This window comes from Silene latifolia, chromosome 2 (genome assembly GCF_048544455.1).
Source record: "Silene latifolia isolate original U9 population chromosome 2, ASM4854445v1, whole genome shotgun sequence".
NCBI lineage: Eukaryota > Viridiplantae > Streptophyta > Magnoliopsida > Caryophyllales > Caryophyllaceae > Silene > Silene latifolia.
The window spans coordinates 32,845,056-32,858,145 of record NC_133527.1 but is presented as its reverse complement, the minus strand read 5'-3'; the positions used below and the strand labels follow the sequence as shown (position 1 = coordinate 32,858,145).

The window sequence follows — 13,090 nt, the reverse complement described above, 5'->3', positions numbered from 1 at the left end:
CCGACCGATCTAAAACGATCCGGTCGAAGGCATTTTTACGCCGCCGAGCGTGGCTTTCAAAAAGACCGTTGTACGTCCACAGATCGGCTGGGCTTACAGGTGAGCCATGTCCACACTTACAAAGCACAATATCCGCCCCTCCTACATCTTGCTAGGCAAGGACTTCTCGATCCATATTGTCCTATGCCTAGTTGGGCGGATAAGGAGGTATTCTTTCCTAGCACTTCTAGAGGTGGTAGACCGGGTGAAGAGGAGATGGTTGTTGATGAGATTGATGAGCAAGAAGGTGAAGATGAAGAAGAGGAAAGTGAGAAAGAACAAGGAAGTGAAAGTGAGAGTGGTAATGACTCCACATCCATGGAGGTTGATGATGCCTCAAGTGAGGAAGTTGATGATGATGACACGATGGGTGAGGAATAGCAAACTCTTGGAGGATCCTACATTCTTACACCTCCTTTATGGTTTGTCTACTTCTGTTATTTTTATGTTTATCTTGATCGTATTTGTGGAGTCCTAGCATCATCTAGAGGAGTAACACCTTGGTTCCATTAAGGTATTCATTTTTATTGTTCCCATTTTCAAAATCAGAAATGACAAATTTTAGTTTCATGCATTGCATTTTTGTGCATGAACTCCCCCAAAATTTTTGACATTAGAAATAATGTCTATTTTGGTTTGGGGAAGTTTATGCATATGCATTGGGAGCTAATCTAAATTATGCTCTCCACCATAACAAAAACACATGCATCATGTAGTATAGTGTAATTTAGTTTGCATTTAGTTTGGAAATCATGCATATTCATGTAAATTGCAAAATTTCCTATCGTATTGGCCATTGAGGACAATGCTCATACTAGTGTGGGGATGAGAAATTCTAACTTGACTTTTTAAAACAAAAACCAAAAAAAAAAATGAAAAATTCGAAAATACAAAAAAATTCAAAAATTGAAAAATACAAACATGTTCATTTCCTTTGTAGTGTAGTCTTGTATATATTGTGTTTGTTCATCCTTTTTCACATTGATCGACTACGCCACATCCGAGACATAGGGATATTGAAGACCGCATGGTATGATCTTTCTAATCTCCTTTTTCCTCTTTATGTTAATGACTATGTGTCTTTATTTTGATTGATGCGGTATAAACAATGTAAACTTAGGATTGCATTTAGATTATTTGGCATATTAGTTGGTAGAAGCATATGCATTAGGATGTATAAATGATAGTTGCATCATGGCATATAGTTGCATTTAGGAAACATTTTGTGAAACCGTCTAATTGGGAAGCTTGACAAGTGTATATATGGCCTTTGTAGATGCTTTTTCTTCTTAAGACTTTGCTTGTTAGAATGCTTATAAAACACCCTAGGATGTGTCATGCTAGTATCCTTTGACCCATGGATTAAGCCCTAGTCAAGAGTACCTTGTGGTCTGATAACTCCTTAATTACCGTATTCCAAGGTGACCCTTGGAACCATCCTTCATCCATGTTCTAACATATTTTTGTCATCAAAAGGGAGTGGGCACAAAAATTGTTCAAAAATTTGACTTCAAGAATTGAAATGAAAAGTCAAAAAGTTTGCAATTGCATCAAAAGAAAAGAGGAGTAACAAAAATGAAACTCCTATACTTCAAATATAAGCACCCCCACTACAAATGTGTGACTTTGAAAATGGTCAAAAGAAAATGCAAAAAGTTGAAAATTGTCAAGTATTGAAATGCCAGACATCAAAAGAAATGGCAAAAAGAGAGTGTTCTCAAATGTCAAATGCCACAAGAAATTGGGGGGAAAAACAACAACAACAAGCAAACTCCCATATGAAACTCCAATTCAATTGATCCCTTTTCCATCGTATCCACTTTTGTGCATGGTAGAGAGGGGACGACCCTTCTTCTTGTTTAGGCAAGAAGGGGAATTCCGCGATCCTCCAGTGTTTCTAACACCATAGGGAGTCTATTCTTGACAAAAGCATTTAACGATTGAGGACAAAGGTACCCTAGCTTGACACAACTTTGAGGTGATTTATTGGTATCCTTCTAGGCTTAGTAGTTTGAAGAAACCGTATCTATGATGGAATGTATACCCTTAAATTGCTTCCCCTTTAGATAATTTCGACCACTTAGATGAGGAAAGTGGCTATTCTTTTGTAGATGCATCCATTACTTGATTTTATGTGCTTTAATGCTTGGATGTGTCGCCATTTTGGCAAGACCCACCTTGCCTTGCAAGAAGGCATCCTACCTCATGGTTGTCTTGTTGTGAGTTGAAGGGGCGGAGTGAGACCCGCTAATTTTCTCATATCGTCTATATTAGTAGGTTAGTTGAAATAAGGGTCCTAGTTTTGTCACTTCTTTACTCGGGACGAGCGAAGGTTCGGTTTGGGGATATTTAATGTGACCAATATTTGAGCATATTTAGTCCCCGAATTAGCCTCGTTCCTATGCTTTTTAGTTCATAATTGGGTCATTTACTATCTTTCGTCTTACGTTTTGCATATTCTTTGAGGTTTTGTTTCCTTGGTAGGAGAGGAGTGCAAACCTTGCATTTTCATGGCAAAATGGAGCTAAGTTGATCGAATCTAATGACCAAGCATCAAAGTGAAGACAAGACTAGAAGGCCTATGTAAATAATGAAGTAAATGGGCAATGATGGGAAGATCCTTGCATACCTAAGAAGATCCTTGAGTATTGTTGGAAGAAGAAAAGAAGAGAAGCTTCCTGACCTACTATCCAGGCGTCGCAGCCATGGGACGAGCGTCCTGGCTGGCTACAATCCGAGCATCCCGTAGCCAGTTCACTCGTCCTAACCCTCTACAATCCGAACGTCGCATCCCTCAAGCCGCTCAGATTCCTTTCCAGTGCAGCACGTCTCTCCCTCAGTCCGATCGGGATGAGCATATTCTTTGAAGACTAGCGAAGCAGAGATGAGCATCTCCTTCGAGAGGAGCATTTCCTAAACTTTTCTTAAGGGTCTTAATCGTCATTTAAGCCCTTAGTAACCCTAATTTATGTACTTAATCCTTAGTATAAATACCCCATTGTACTAATTAGATGAGCATGTTCTTACTTTGCAATCTTAATACTCTCTTTATGTTACTCTAATCTCATCTTAATCTTGCAATCAACTTTTAATTAAGCATTAATACAAATCTCATTTCCTTAATTTCTCTATTGTTCATCATTTATTTTGGGTAATTGAATATTATTCGGGGTTTAGTTGGAGGATTGACAACCTTCCATCATTCATCAAGTACTTCTATTATTCTTTGCTTATTATTTTGGAATCATCATTGGGTATAATTCTCTTAATCCCTTTTTAATTATTGTTAATCATCTTCATTTATTCATCATGTTTTGTCTTGCTAGTATGATTGTCAATCTTGTTAGCACGTTAAACTTGATAATGAGTGAGTAATCATCTTAACTAGGGTTAATGGGGAATTATGGGAAACCAATATGGGGATTGATTCATGCTTAATCTAATATGCTTTCATAACTAATTTGCTTGCTTGTTGTGATTTCAACTTATGCACATGTTATGTTTGATGAAATGCGAGCCTATAAATCCTTGCATTTTTTACCCATCACTTATCTTTTCAATGAGACTTGTAAGACATAAACCAACTCGAGTCTCATTAGACCATGCATATAGTTGGATAGGGAGGATTAAGTCAACTTGTAGGTGTTGTACAATCTAATCGATTCGGCTCCGGGACCCAAACCTTCCTAGGATTGTAAGATATACACTCACTCGATCCCACCACAATAATAATTTCTTGAATCTAGTTGAAAACATGTTTGTATGATCAAATCCCATGAATCCCCTATGAACCCATGACACCCTAGTGCTTTTAATCAATTGTTTACATCTCATTTTAATCATCTTGCTTGTGTGTTTACAATTTTATTGTTGGAGTTAGTGTCCTCCACAATAGTGCGTTAACATAATAAATCTCATTAATGGAATATTATCAGATATTTAATTATTTGATCCTCGTCAGTTGATTAACGTAAATCGAAAACGGTTGACTGACTAGAGTTTTACGTTATTGTCGTGAGACGGCGGTGATCAACTGACCCCTTTCGGTCACACCTATAGGAACGAACCCCAATAGACAACTAATTAATTGTATGAGATACAATTTATTTAGTCCCTTGATTTGTAGACTAAAAGGTTAGTCAATTATTTTAAGAGAGAATTCGAGTTGAGAACTCGAGTAACGACAGTTATTATTTAATTATGTGATAATTGAATAATAAATTTTGGGAGACGGGTTTTAGTTAATTAACTGTTAATTTTCTAAAATTGTACTAATTGATTAATGTGATTAATATTAGTACGTAAATAATATGTGTAGTGGTACACGTATATTTACGGAGTGAATTGTACGAATTAATTATTGATCGGTCCGTTTCGTGTTCACAATTAAATAGATGTGGTCGTTGGGTCACGTCCGAATCAAAACACAATTTATAGCTTCACAAACAACTCTACAATTAGTAAAGAGGCAAGTAAAGGTCGGATCCCAAGGGATGGGAATTGAGATAAGATTTCTATTGAAACTAGTGGTGTCTTAGGGGTGTCACAAATTGGGTTGATGTAGAAGGTCACTAAACTAAATAGCAATGAAAGTAAATAAGCAAGATGAATTGAAAGGGTTCTAAACAATTGATAAAATGCACTAGGGTGTCATGGTGTCATAGGGGATTCATGGGAATTGATCATACAAACATGTTCTCAAATTATAAGCAAGCAATTATTGTTGTGATGGATTGATTTGGGTTATATCTTACAATCCCAGGAAAGTTTGGGTCCCAGAGCCGAATCGATTAGATTGTACAACACCTACAAGTCGGCTTAGTCTTCCCTACTCAACAACATGCATGGTCTAATGAGACTCGAGTTGTTTATTTCTTACAAGTCTCATCGAAAAGATAGGTGATGGGTAAAAAATGCAAGTATTCATAGGCTCACATTTCATCAAACATAACATGTGCATGAGTTGAGATCAAAACAAGCAAGCAAATAAACCATGAAAGCATATTAATTTAAGCATGAATCATTCCCCATGTTGGTTTCCCCTAATCACCCATTAACCTTAGCAAAGAGACTACTCACTCATTATCATGTTGATCATGCTAGCAAGGTTGTCAATCATACCAACAAAAGGAAACATGATGAATAAATGAAAGTAATTAACAATAATTAAAGAGGGATTAAGAGAATTATACCTACTAATGATTCCAATAATAAAGCAAAGAATAAAAGAAGTACTTGATGGTTGATTGAGAGGTTGTCAATCTCCAAATAATAACCCAAATAATCTTCAATTACCCAAAATAAAGGATGAACAAAAGAGAGATTAAGGAAATAAAACTTGTATTAGAACTTGATTAATTGTTGATTACAATATTAAAGAGAGATTTGATTGATATTAACTACTCTAATTATTGATAAGAAGAACATGCTCTTCTAATTAGACTAATGGGGTATTTATAGTGGAAATTAGGTGGATGCATTAGGGTTAACTCAAGGCTAAACTAGTAATTACACTTTTTAGATTGAGCAGGGAGGAGCCGGTATTTTTCGAAGGAAGAGCTTCTTTCTTTGTAGCTTGGAGAAGACGAAATTGTGTTGTACAGGAATCCGTGCGTTTTGGAGTCGGGACGGGCGGATTCTGGCGGTGGAACACGGGCGTCTTTGGAGGAATTCGGGCGGATTCTGGTGGCTGCTAACCCGAGCGTCTTAAGGAGAAAATGCACGGATTGTGTTGTGGAGGACAGGCGGATTGTGGAGAAACCGCACGGATTGTACCTCAGCAACATTTCTTCTTCTTTTCTTCCCTTTTCTTCATAAATTCCTTGGGGATTTCCTTGGGGACTCAAGGATCCTTTCTCGACATTGCTCATCTACTATAATATGTACAAAGGCCTTGTAATCTTGTCTCTTCTTGATGCTTGGTCATTGGATTCGATCAATTTTGTCTCGTTTTGCCATGAAAATGCAAGATTTGCACTCCTTTCCTACCAAGGGATCAAAATCTCAAAGAATTTGCAAAACAAAGAACTAAAGATAATAAATGACCCAAATATGCACTAAAAAGCATGGGAACAAGGCTAATTCGGGGGCTAAATATGCGCTAATTATGGTCACATCAAATATCCCCAAACCGAACCTTTCCTCGTCCCGCGTAAAGAGGTGACAAAGACTAGGACCATTATTTAAACTAACCTAATAATATAGCCGATATGAGACAATTAGCGGGTCTCACTCCGCCCCTTCAACTCACAACAAGACAACCATGAGGTAGGATGCCTTCTTGCAAGGCAAGGTGGGTCTTGCCAAAATGGCGACACATCCAAACATTAAGCACACAAAATCAAATAATGGATGCATCTACAAAAGGAATAGCCACTTCCTCATCAAGTGGCAGAGGCACTAAAGAGGAACAAATTTAAGAGCATGTAATCCTTCACAAATACTAGTTCAACAAATTACTAAGGCTAAGAGGATGGCACTAAATCACCTCCAAATGGTGTTAAACTAGACTACTTTCATCCTCAATTTCCAAATGCTTTCGTCAAGGGCGATCGGATGGTGGTGGAATGATGATCCCTATGATGCTAGTAGCATATGACATGACAAGTCTCGAATTCTCTACAAAAGTAAAGGTCATGGATCATCCCAAGCTCGACAAAGTGGCTTGACAAAAAGGCTTTTTGGGAATGAAATGCTCAAATCTTTATAAACAAAGGGTGGATATGACTAGTATTCAAAATTGTCCTCATTTCACTTTCGTATTTCAAAAATTTAAAGATGGGGTTTGTTCGTTCCGGGCTAGTGTCCTTTGCTTTCGCCAATCGCTTATTAGGCAACCGGTTAACCTCTAGACAATAGCTTTTCGGGGTGATAGTCACTCTGTCTCTGGGCGGCCGAATTCACAACCGTGTGGGGGCCCAATTCAATGGATCCCGCTCCAAAGCACATCGAAGTGGTACGCCTCCATCAAAATAATTAAATTTCTCAACATTTCACCATTTCATAACATTTGAGGTTTCCTTGGCAATAAATTACTTCCACATGACAAAATTCTTTGAAATGAGCACTTCAAGCTTATTGATAGAAAATATTTTTGGGTTGCCTTACCACAAGGTCAATCAAGGTCACCTAGACAAGTTAACCAAGTCCACATCGCATCACGTGGTTGGATAGGTGACTCACATGCAAACCCTTGACTAGGCTTTGGGTCATGGGTCAAAAGACAATAGTATGACACTATCTAGGGTGTTTTACAACCATTCTAGTAGGCAAAGTCTTAAGTTAATAAAGTATTTGTAATGGCTTAGTTGCTCTTGTCAAAGTTCTCAATTAGGCACTTTTCAAAATATTTCATCTAAATGCAACTACATGCAATGATGCAACTAATATATACATCCTAATGCAAGTGATTCTATCAACTAATATGACATATAAACTAAATGCAAGTCCTAAGTTCACATTGTTATACCGCATCAATCAAAATAAAGCCACATAGTCATTAACATAAAGAGGAAAAAGGAGATTGGAAAGATCATACCATGCGGTCTTCATGATCCTCATGTCTCGGATGTGGCGTAGTCAATAAATGTGAACAAGGATAGAACAAACACAATATATACAATATATACAATATAACTACACTACAAAAGGAATAAACATGTTTTTGGGTTTTTCAATTTTCAAATTTTTATGGTTTTTTGAAATTTTTCAATTTTTTTGGATTTTTGAATAAAAGTTAAGTTAGAATTCCCCATCCCCACACTAATATGGGCATTGTCCTCAATGGCCAAAATGATGGGAAATTATGCAAACATGATGCATGATTTCTACACTAAATGCAAACTACACTAGTCTACACTACATGATGCATGGTTTTTGTTTATGACGGAGAGGATAATTTAGATTACCTCCCGTTGTGTATGCATTAACTTCCCCAAACCGATCTAGACATTATTGCTAATGTCAAAGGATGGGTGTAGTTCATGCACACACTATGCAATGCATGAAACTAATTTGTCATTTTGGATTTTGAAAGTGGGAACAATAAAATGAGAACACCTCAAAAAGTACCGAGGTGTGAGTCCTCTATGGTGCTAGGACTACTCAAACAATGATCAATAAAAATAAATAAATAAATAGAACAAAGAGAGAAATAGACAAACCTTGAGAGGGTAGGAGCCTCCAAAGCTTGCTAATCTTCCATCATATCATCACTATCATCATCTTCCTCATAAGAAGTGGTCTCATTGCCACTTCCCTCTTCACTTGCTTCTTCACTTTCTTCTTCACCTTGCTCATCATCCTCTTCTCCTTCTTTACTTGCTTCCTCATCAATGTTATCATCAACTTCTTCATTACCAACAACCTCATTATCACCCGGAACAACCCTAGATGCACTCGGAAATAGGACTTCCTTATCCGCCCAACTAGGCAAAGGACATGATGGGTCAAGTAGTCCTTGCCTAGCTAAGTGTAAGAGGGTGGATATTGAGCTAAGTAAGCATTTTTCCGATCCTCAAAGGCTTGCTTGTGCATTGCTTGCATGAGAAGAGTCAAATAATAATTTCTTGCTTCAACACCCTCCGGCTTGAACTCTTGTTACTCAAAAGGGTAAGGTGGTGTGACAATGGAAGAGGAGGGTATTTCAAGTTCACCCTTTTGTTGTTGGATAATATACTCAGCCTCTTTTGAAAGGGGAAGTAGATAATTGGTCCGGTGGACACTCAATCGACAAATCTTTGAAGGCAAAGTGAAAGAACTAGCCTCACTAGTGAGCCATCCATACTTGGTGTCAAAAGGGTTATGGGCAACCCACTTGTACTTGTGTATAATAGTATGCAAATCAACGAGATGACCACCTTCTTTCGCCTCATACTTGTTATCTTTGTTGAAGTTAGGATCAAAGTATTTAGCTAGGATAGTGACTAGGCCTCCATTCACAATAACGATAGTGCCTTTCTTCCCACAATCAATATTTAACCATCTATCCACCAAGAGCCTTAGAAAGTTAAAAGGCTTGGTGTGTACTCTTCCAATGTTCAAAGCCAACTCAAGAAGAACAAAATCGAGTTTGGTGAAATGGTTGGTATCTTTTCTTGCATTGATGGTGCTCCCTACGACCTTATGCCATACTCTTATTCCCGGATGGTGGACTAAAAGAGCACGACTCGCATGAAAGTCCTCAAATTTCCTTCCGGAAATAGCCTCCCAAAGAGGGTCGGGGTCATATTTGCCAACATTCTTAAAATAACTCGGTTCATCACTAAGACCCAAAGCTTCACCCAATTCCTTAAAGGAGATGCGCCTACTAACATTAGCTAGACGAAACTCGAGGTTCTCTATAGTCTCAACCTTGTTAACTTTCAAAGAACTCAAAAATTCTAAGGTAAGGGAGGGGTATGTCAATTCTTTTGATTCAAACAATTTCTCCAACCCCATGGCTTTGAAAAAGGCTCTAGTTTGCTCAAGGACACCCAATTTTTCAAAGGTATCTTCACATATAAACTTGGTGGATTGAAATGATTTTCTTGCAAACTTAGCAAAAGTGTCCCTATGGGTTTTGGAAATAAAAGTTACCTCCGGATAGTTTGAAAGTTGATCAATTTCCGAAGTAGTAGATGTTGTTGCACCCATGGGAGGTTGTTGTTGTTGTTGCACTTCCAAGTTTGGGTTTGCTACCACCATAGCCAATGCTTTCTTTACTTGAAGAGTCTTTTGCCTTAATGAAAGTGTCTTTGCCTTTGGTGCCTTTGCCTTTGTTGCATTTGTTGCTCCCTTAGTCCTTGCCATTGATGAATTAACCAAGAAAGAGTGAAAAATCTTCAATTTCTAGTGCACCCAAATCGATTTAAAGATGAAAGGCTTTGCCTTTATGAATTCAAAAATCGACTCAAAGGTTGAAGATTTTGTGCTTGGTTTTGATTTTTATTGAAAAAGGAGTGATTGATTTGTTATTAAAAGGATGTTTGATTTGATTTTGGTGAATGTAGTTGAGAATTTTGTTTTTGTGATGGAGAGAATGAGGGTTTTGAGGGTTTTGAGTAGTGTTATGAATGAAGGAATGAAGAAATGAATGTGGGAGGGGTTTTATAAAGCCCGAAAAATTCGAACTGCAGGGGCAATCCGTGCGGTTTCTGCTCGGGACGGGCGGATTCTGCCTTTTCTGGGTTGGGAAAAACTCGCCTAAAGACGGGCGTCTTTCAGGGAAGACGCTCGGATTTGCAAACACACGACGGGCGTCTTCTGTAGAAGACGGGCGGATTTCAGTCCAGGAATTTTTCTTGTTTTCCTCAGCCAAGAAGACGGGCGTCTTCCTTTCAGGACGGGCGGCGTTTTGAAGATGGGCGGATTAGGGTGTAGGACGCTCGGATTCGCTGACAGTCAAAAATTTCAAAACTTCAGCTTATTTCAGGACGTGCGTCTTCTACCCAACACGCCCGGATTGCTTGAAAACGGGCGGATTCTCCTGAATCCGCTCGGATTCGACCCCTTTGTACCCGGATTCAGTTCCATCCGTGTACAACGCATATCCCTTGTCATTCTTCCATTCTTCTTCATATCTTGTGTTCTTCATTGTGGGGGCACTACTAAGGCATGGATAGCCTAGGCAATTGACATCCCCACACTAAGCTAAAGCACTACACATTAATTGAAATTATTAATCCCTCCCTCACTTCTCTCAAACATGATAATTATCTTGATCAAAGTATAAAAATCCAAAAATAACAAAAATGCAATACAAGAATTGAAATGCAAGTTAGGGAGTTAGAAATATTTACAAATGGTGATTTAGGGAGGACTCCACCAAACTCTCATTCTTGATGAGATGTCAAGGGGGCATGTCCAAGGTGTTTTTGATGTTTCTCAACACCTTGAAGAAATAATCAAAAGCTTGTTCATTATCATGGTAGAGGTCTTTAATAGACCTTGGCCCTTGTTGTCGGTCTTGATCGATGGCACTACCAATGTAGGGATTAAAAATCCCTTCAAATTCGTCGTCCCAAAGACCACAAACTTCATTAAGTTGATCATTTAAAATCTCTTGATTTGATGGAGACAACTTTCCCATTTCCTTTTCTTGGCCAATGAGGCCATCTTCTTTATCGCTTGTCTTTGATGAACTTTGCAAGCTCTCTTTGTCACAATTCACTTGCTCTTTGAATGGAGCATCTTCAATTTTCTTCTTCCATTGGAGTTCTGACTTCTTCCTTTCATCCTTCCGACTATAATGATCGATCATAAAACACGGTTCATGTAAACGGGGAGCTCTCATAATCTTGTCAAGATTAAAAGTTATACTCTCATCTCCCACTTCTAGAGTGAGCTCACCATGTTTTACATCAATCACCGCACCCGCGGTGTGTAAGAAGGGTCTTCCAAGAATGATTGGAATGTTGGAGTCTTCCTCCATATCAACAATGACAAAGTCCACCGGGATGAAAAACTTCCCAATTCGCACGGGGACATCTTCCCATATCCCTAATGGTGTCTTCATCGATCTATCGGCCATTTGGAGTGTGATATTGGTGCATTTAAGCTCTCCCATCCCCAACCTTTTACTTACCGAGTACGGCATAACACTCACACTAGCCCCTAGATCACATAAGGCTTTGTTGATCGTGGTGTCGCCAATGGTACACGGTATTGAGAAGCTTCCTGGATCCTTTAGTTTTGGAGGTGAACTCCCTTGAAGTATTGCACTACTGACCTTAGTGAAGGCGATAGTCTCAAGTTTCCGGATCGACTTCTTCTTTGTGAGGATGTCTTTCATGTATTTCGCATAGGCCGGCACGTGATTGATTAATTCCATGAAAGAAATTGAGACTTCCAAATTCTTCACAATTTCCATAAACTTTCCAAGTTGGTCATCAAATTTGGGCTTGGCTTGACGACTTGAAAAAGGAAGTCTAATCACAATGGGCTCCTTCTCCTTGACCTTGTCTTCATTTTTCTTTGAAATTTCTTCTTTTGATGATTCTCCATCTTTGGAGTTTTGCACAATTTCTTCCTTATCACTAGCTTCCACAACTTCATCCTCAACTTGCTTCTTTGGTGCTTCATACCTTGTACCACTTCTCAAGTGAATGGCACTAACCGTTTCATGTCTTGGGGGATTACTTTGAGGTGGTAATTGCCCCTTTTGTCTTTGTGAGCTTGAAGATGCTAGTTGAGTCAATTGTGTTTCCAACATCTTGGTGTGAGCTAGAATGTTGTTGATGGTGGTTTCCTTTGCTTGACTATCTTTTTGCATTTGAGTGAAAAACTCTTGTTGATTCTTTTGCATTTGGAGGACCACTTTTTGAACATCAAAACCTTGGTCATTTTGGTGATTGTATGGATTTTGATTTTGGTAACCTTGGTTTTGGTTGTAAAAGGGTCTTTGATTTTGGTTTCTCATGGGAGGTGGAGTGTAAGTTGTTTGAGGATTTTGAACATTTTGGCTTTTGTATGAGAGATTTGGGTGAAACTTGGTGTTTTCATTGTAATAATTAGAATAAGGGGTACCACTCTTGTATGCTTGGAAATCATTCACTTATTCATTTGTTCCCCTACATTCACCTTGGTCGTGTCCCAAAGTTCCACAATTCTCACATATCCCACTTGGGATTAATGAGGATGCCGGCATGGCATTAACATGATGCTTTGGTGATTTTGAGGCTTCTTCAAGTCTAGCCATAGCTTGTTCAAACTTAAAATTGATTGTGTCAATGTGAGCACTAAGTTGAGCACCCAATTGAGTAACGGAGTCCACTTCATGCCTTCCTCCTCTAGTAGCCTTGCGAGGTCTACTATATTGTGAGTTATGGACCGCCATTTCCTCAATTTTGTTCCATGTTTGATTGTCATCAACTTCGGTGAACATTCCATTTGATCTCATGTTGAGAATGTTCCTTGAATCTTCATATAAACCGTTCCAAAATTGTTGTACCAAGAACCATTCGCTAAGTCCATGGTGAGGACATGAGCGACAAATTCCCTTAAACCGCTCCCAAGCTTCATACAAAGATTCTTCATCCCTTTGCTTAAAACCCGTAATTTGAGCTCTTAGCAT

The 13,090-nt window shown here is 38.6% G+C and overlaps 1 non-coding gene across 1 annotated transcript; it reads left to right on the top strand.

Annotated features, from left to right (window-relative positions):
• The first annotated feature begins 12,983 nt into the window (after positions 1-12,983).
• LOC141645641 (small nucleolar RNA R71) lies at positions 12,984-13,090 on the top strand. Its single transcript, XR_012545119.1, has one exon. It is a non-coding gene; the product is annotated as a small nucleolar RNA R71 (small nucleolar RNA).